Source organism: Ammospiza nelsoni, chromosome 8, assembly GCF_027579445.1.
Source record: "Ammospiza nelsoni isolate bAmmNel1 chromosome 8, bAmmNel1.pri, whole genome shotgun sequence".
In the NCBI taxonomy this organism is placed as follows: Eukaryota; Metazoa; Chordata; class Aves; order Passeriformes; family Passerellidae; genus Ammospiza; species Ammospiza nelsoni.
In genome coordinates, this window is record NC_080640.1 from 39,611,289 (window position 1) to 39,618,241 (window position 6,953).

General features: G+C 50.1%; 1 long non-coding RNA gene across 1 annotated transcript; it reads left to right on the forward strand.

Annotated features, from left to right (window-relative positions):
• The first annotated feature begins 5,476 nt into the window (after window positions 1-5,476).
• LOC132075894 (uncharacterized) lies at window positions 5,477-5,893 on the forward strand. The gene is made up of 3 exons (XR_009418852.1): window positions 5,477-5,504; window positions 5,586-5,626; window positions 5,708-5,893. It is a non-coding gene; the product is annotated as an uncharacterized LOC132075894 (long non-coding RNA).
• Window positions 5,894-6,953: the final 1,060 nt, after the last annotated feature.

Sequence of the window (6,953 nt, forward strand, 5' to 3'; positions counted from 1 at the left end):
GCCAGAGTGCCCCATCCCAGGTGAGGGGATTCCCCCAAGGAGGTAAGGCCCCATTTGTCTCTGCAGCAGAAGTGTGTATGGTGACTCTGTTACAGCTCTGTTCTTTGTCTTTCTTTTTAGGAAGTCAATCTGGATACCAGCAGCCAAGGTGAGCAGCGGAGAGAAGTAGTTGTTATTGCTCAGCTCTTAGGCATAATGATTTTTCAGCAGATTCATCGTGTCACAAGAGGGATCTGCCCAGTGTCAAGGATGATGTTTGAGACTGAGGCTTCAGGTGAGTTGAGGATTGTGACTGGGAGAGGGAGGGTGAGCAGGTATCCAGTTTAGGAGTTCTTGGGAGGGGGTTTGCAGGCAGCAGAGTGAGAAAGGGTGTTTATTTGAGGGCCCCCCCCCACAAGGCTTCTCAGAAGCCAAATGGAGGCATTCCCATGTCCTACAGCATACAAGGTCCTCCACTGCACTCAGAGGAATGCCGTTTAACTTTGCCTTTCTCTAACCCAGGTGCCACCACTAATGAAGGCCACCGCCTGGGAATCGGGATGAAGCTGGAGCCTGAAGGAGCCAGGCACACTCAGGAGAGGGCAAGTAGCTGCCTGGCAGGTATCTGGCCCACATAATTCTTTGCCCATGCGGTGCCAAGATCAGGCACTGATGTTTGGTTCTCTTTACTCTAGCTGTCTGAGAGACACCAGCGCGGTGCCAGCAGGACCTTCCCCGCTGACGAGGTGGCCTTTCTTTGCACCTGACACAGACTGGCATCCCCAGATGTCTGAGAGATAAGTAGAGGGCTGTGACCCACAGAGAGGATGAAAGCGCGGTGCTGGTTTGGGAATTACCGGGACGGGTTTTTGAGTCCAATTTGGAGGTGTGGGGTGTTCATTAAATGGCTTCTTTGGGCCCATGAAAGCCAAATCTCAGTTTTGATCACAGTGCTGAGGTGTGCAGGGCAGAGCAGTCCCGGTGTGTCTCGGGTCACTTGTCTGTTGTGCATTATGTGTTGTGTTTTTGTATGCCATGTCTTTTACTTTAGGCAGGCCTGTCAGGAACCTTGGCATCATTGGTAGCATCTGTGATCTGTGCATTCCTTGGGCTGGCACGCAGGCCATAGAACTTTTGACTCGGGAGCTCAGACAGGCATCAGACTCTCTTCTCTGTTTGGAAGCATTCCATGTGTTCTCTTTTTAGGTCTTGTTCTGAGCTGTATGGACAGCTGTATGCTCCACCTGGATCCATTGTGGTGGATTAGGACTTGTAATAATATGAGGTTAGGTAGAGGATTCTGACCATAAGATTTCTAGGCATCCCTCTCTGCTGTTCTTGCAATAAATCATTGAGTTAGCTGCTTCTTCTTCCAGGGTTCTCTGAGTCTCAGCAGCTGACCTTCAGTTTCAAGTCAGTCATCTCCTTTTGCATTTTCTCAGTCCTTGCAGCCATTTTCCTTGCCAAGAGATTTTTGTCTGTGGGTTGTGCCCTTTGTTTGTCACGTCCTGTCTGTCCTGTGTCACGGGTGTCAGCACACATTTGGGCTGGAGCTGCTCTGCCCTGCCGCATAGCCTGGTGCGATAGGACAAGTCCTGAGGGCTTGGGATGTGTAATGTGGGGTGTAGTTTGATCCTAGATGGGATTTGTAGATGGACACAGGATGTCTGGAGCTCATCAGTTATCCTGCAGCAGTTTGACTCTTGTCCTAACTTTTTTCAGATTCAGATGGATTAAATCAGTGCCTAAGGGCCCCATCCAGGGTGAGGGGATTCCCACAAGCAGGTGAGGCCCCATTTGTCTCTGCAGCAGAAGTGTATGTGGTGACTGTGTTACAGCTCTGTTCTTTGTTTTTCTTTTTAGGAAGTCAATCTGGATACCAGCAGTCAAGGTGAGCAGTAGAGACAAGTAGTTGTTTTTGTTCAGCTCTCAATTGTTTGTGCAATTCTAAGTTTCTGTTCTCATTGGTGTGCTTTAGGCAATCTACTCGGAGCATGCCAAGCCCCTGTCGCCACCCGGCCGATGCACTGGGTTTCCTGCAGATGCGAGTCCTGCGCATGTGTTACAGGACCCGGTGATGAAGCCCTGAACTTCTCTATTTAATGGCGCTATCTGCGTGGCCTTCGGCAACTGCCAAGATGTTTTGGTGAGTGGTGGAAGTAGGGAGGAGGAGCGAGGGTTCGCTCAGGTTTCAGCTGTGCCAAATCACCTTATACTCTCTTAATCCAGGTGTCCCCTGTGACTATGGCCTCGGTCTCTGAGCGTGCCCGAAGTGTGCAGCCTGAGGTGCTGGGTGTTCCTAGGAGCACGGTGAGTAGCAGACTGGTGGGGTTTTGGGCAATGGGGTGCCACGGTCAGGCAGTGACGTTTCGTTTTCTTTAATACATGTCTGAGAGACACCAGCCCGGTGCCAGCAGGACCTTCCCAGCCAACGAGGTGGCTTTTTATTGCACCTGACAGGGACCAGCATACCCCGATGTCTCAGATAAGTAGAGGGATGTGACCCGCAGAGGGGATGAAAGCGGGGTGCCGGTTTGGGAATTACCGGGAGGGATTTTTGAGTCCGCTTTGTAGGTGGGGGGTGTTCATGAAGTGGCCCCTTAGGCCCCATAAAAGCCAACTCACTTTTGATCACGGTGCTGAGGTGTGCACGGCAGAGCAGTCCCGGTGTGTCTTGTGTCACTTGTCTGTTGTGCCTTGTGTGTTGTTTGTGTATCTCATGTCTTGTACCTTAGGCCTTTGAGGGTCCTGTCAGAAACCCTGGCATCATTCTTTGCATCTGTGATCTCTGCATTCCCTGGTCTGGCACGCAGGCCATAGAACTTCTGATCTGGGAGCTCAGACAGGCATCAGACTCTCTTCCCTCTTTGGAAGCATCCCATCTGATGTCTTTTTAGGTCTTGTTGTGAGCTGTGCGGACAGCTGTGCCCCACCTGGATCCATTGTGGTGGATTAGGACTTGTGATTATATGAGGTTAGGTAGAGGATTCTGACTGTAGGATTCTTAGGCATCCATCTGTGTTGTTCTTGGAATAAGTCATTCAGTTTGCATCTTCTTCTTCCAGGGCTCTCTGAGCCTCATCAGCTCACCATTGCTCTCAGCTCGGTCATCTCCTTTTGCATTCTCTGAGTCCTTGCAGCCATTTTCCTTGCCAAGAGATTTCTGTCCGTGTGTTGTGCCCATTGTTTGTCCTGTCCTGTCTGTCCTGTGTCACGGGTGTCTGCACACATTTGTAGCGGAGCTGCTCTGCCCTGTTGCCTAGCCTGGTGCAATAGGACCAATCCTGGGGACTCTGGAATTTGTAATGTTGGGTGTACTTGGACTCTAGATGATATTCCTCGGTTGATAGAAGGTTTTTGCAGCTTTTGAGTTATCCTGCTGGTGTTTGACCTATGTTCTTACTTTCTTTCAGGTGCAGGTGCATTGCATCCATGGCTGCGCACCCCGTCCTGGGTGAGGGGTTTCCTGAAATCAGGTCAGTCACCATTTGTCTGTGCAGGGTGTGTGGCAAGTGTGACCCTGTTACAGGTCTGTTCTTTGTCTTTATTTTTAGGAAGCATAGCTGGATCTCAGCAGTCAAGTTCAAGAAGGCTAGGTGAGCAGTGGCCAGTAGCCTTCATTGTTGCTGAGGTCTCAATTCCTGGGGCAAGTCTAAGTCTCCATTCTTGTTTTTGTGTCTTAGTCAAGCCACTCTGAGCACGTCAAGCGGCCATCCCCCACCAGAAGACGGACCAGGTTTGCTGCCCTTGTCAGCCCTGTCTTCCGGGTAGCTGTCGGGAACCGCCGAGGAATTGCGGTAAGTCGGGCCAGTAGGGATGAGGAGCGAGGGTCCACTCAGTTTTCAGCAATCCCACATCATTTGCTGTCCTCTTCATGCAGGTGTACTCTGTGATGGTGGTATCGGTGTCTGAGCATGGCTGACGTGTGTGACTCCAGGAGATCGGCCATTGTTAGGAGAATGGTGAGTAGCAGACTTCTGGCTTTTGGCCGATGCGGTGCCAAGATCAGGCACCGATGTTTGGTTTTCTTTAATCTAGCTGTCTGAGAGACAACAGCCCGGTGGCAGCAGGAACTCCCCAGCTGGTGAGGCGGCCTTCCTTTGCACCCGATACAGACCAGCATCACCAGATGTCTGAGAGATAAGTAGAGGGCTATGAATCACAGAGGGGATGAAAGTGGGGTGCTAGGTCAGACTCCCAGGGTGGGGGGTTTGAATTGGCTCTGGAGATGTGGGTAGCCAAGATGTGGCCCCTTAGGCTTCATAAAAGCAAAGTCTCAGTTTTGGTTACGGTGCTGAGCCGGGCAGCAGGGCAGAGCAGTCCCGGTGTGTCTCGTGTCACTTGTCTTTTGTGTATTGTGTGTTGTGTGGATATGTCATGTCTCTTATCTTAGCCCTCTGAGGGGCCTCTCAGAAACCTTTCCTAGCATCAGTGATCTCAGCGTTCTTTGCCCTGGCATCCGTGCCATGGAACTCTTGACCCGGGAGCCCAGACAGGCATCGGAATTGCATTTCTTTTTAGAAGCATCCCGTCAGATGTCTTTTCAGGTCTTGTTGTCAGCTGTATGGTCAACTGCACCCTGCAAGGTTGCATTATGGCTGATTAGGACTTGTGAGAATGTGAGCTCAGGTAGAGCATTGTGACTTTAGGGCTCGTGGGCATTCATCTTTGCAGTTCTTGGACTGAATCATTGAGTTTAGCATCTTCTTTTTCCAGGGATCTCTGAGCCTGATCAGCTCACCCTCAGTCTCACCTTGGTCATCTCATTTTGCATCCTCTCAGTCCTTGCAGTCATTTTCCTTGGCTAGAGGTTTCTGTGTGTGTTTTGTTCCCGTTGTTTGTCACGTCCTGTCCTGTGTCACGGGTGTCTGCACACGTTTGTGACGGAGCTGCTCTGCCCTGCCCCATAGCCTGGTGCAATCGGAGGCATCTCGGGGGCTTGTAATTGGTAATGTGGGGTGTAGTTGGACTCTAGATAGGATTTGTAGATGGGCACGAGATGACTGGAACCCATAAGTTATCCTGCAGCCCTTTGACTTTTGTCCTAACTCTCTTTCAGATGCAGGATAAAATCCAGGGCAGAGCCCCCCATCCCGGGTGAGGGCATTCCCCCAAGCAGGTCAGTCACTGTTTTCCTTGGTAGAGGAAGCATAAATGATGGCTGTCACAGCTCTGTTGCCTTTCCTTTTAGGAAGTCAAGGCAGAGAGCTGCAGTCCAGGCCAGTGGGCAAGGTGAGCATTGCGTAGCGTGCAGAAGCAGTTTTATTGCTGAGGTCTCAGTTTCTGGTGCAGCTCTAACTATCTCCTCTTGTTTTCTTTTTTTTTGTTATTTTAGGTGGTCCACTTGTGATCTATCCTGGCTGAGCATGCTCATGCCAGGTGGGTGCAAGCTTAAGGTATTGGTGTGGCATACTTGTCACGGTAGGGAGGTTGTGTTTTCACAGTATCTCAGCATGCTTTTTTGCTTTGTTTCTTTGCAGGTGCTGTCGCTGCCCTAAGCATGACCAAGGAACAGAGGAGGGCAGGTGAGTCGGTGTTTAGGCAGGCTCACTCATAGGGGAGCGTTATGCAGCAGCACGCTAAGCGGGTACATTTTCTTTTTGCAGGTGTCTTCTGGGCAGCCTCCGGAGTCAAATCAAGTTTTGAGGTGAGCTGGGGCAGGGGTGTGGAGGAGTCCTGGGGATTACTGTTTTTGAGGGCAATAGTCACGTTTTCTGTTGCGTCTTAGGTACCCTGAGGATGCTCGTAGCCACAGCTTGGAAGCGGCAGCACCGAAGCACACACATTGAGAACATCTCAACGTGCACGTCCGACTGAGGATGGATTTTGTCCGCTTGTCTTCCAAAAGCTAAGTGTCGGGGCCAGTGGTTGGGAGAATGGGAAAAGCCATCGCAGGGGGCAGTTTCATGTCAGCTTAGCGGAGAGGTCTGTAGTGGGCTGGTCTCTCTGGAATTAGAGAGGGTTTGTCCTCAGCCTCACCAGAGCCTTTGCCGGGCAGGGCAGTTCCGACCCATCTCCACGTTCTTGTGAACTTTGCGTCGTCAGCCGTCCTCGACTCGGCATCATCACGGCTCTTTCCCCCGAGGGGCTCGCCTTCGGGTCCGGAGCTATCGCCACGGTCATCTGGTCGTCCGCTTCCTTCTCTAGGCTTGCTGAGCGTCTCGAGCGTCTTCCTAACTGCTTTGACACTAACTTCTTTTTGCGAGCTACATTTCATCATCATGTGCCATCATCATAGGGCTTCCTTTCCTTTGGCATCATCAGCCTGTGGCTCATCTTGTGTTTGCAATCTCAGATCCCTAAGGGGAAAGTTCCCACTTGTCTTTGTGTTAGGTCATCTGTGTCTGTTATGTTGTCCGTGTCTGTGTTACGTAGTGTGTGTCCATTGTCTTTCACATCATAAGGCCTTTCTTACATCTCGACGCTTTGTCGGCACTGTTCTGTGCCATATTGCCTATATTCTACTCATGTTCCTTTCTGGATCTTCCTTATTCTGCCCTGTTTATATTTTTACTCTTTGAGCCAGGTCGGATTACAGAAGATGTTCTCATCAGTCTTCCTTGTCACTACCAGCTTTGGTAGTGCCTTTTTTCTCCATGACATTTTCTTGGACTTCTAGAGCAGTGTCTTATACCCTCCTCATGTGACTGCAGTAGTTCTATAGGTTCCATCTTCTGAAAGGGTATAGGTCTCAGGAATTAATCTCGCAGAGTTATCTTAAGTCCTGTTTTTGCGTGTACCTGTGTTGGCTTATATTGTATGTGCTTATGTTGTATGTACTTGTGTTGGCTTATACTGTATGTAGTTATGTTGCATGTACCTGTGTTGGTTTATACTGTATGTACTTATGTTGCATGTACCTGTGTTGGCTTATACTGTATGTACCTGTGTTGGCTTATACTGTATGTGCCTATGTTGGCTTATACTGTATGTACTTATACTGTATGTACTTATGTTGGCTTATACTGTATGTA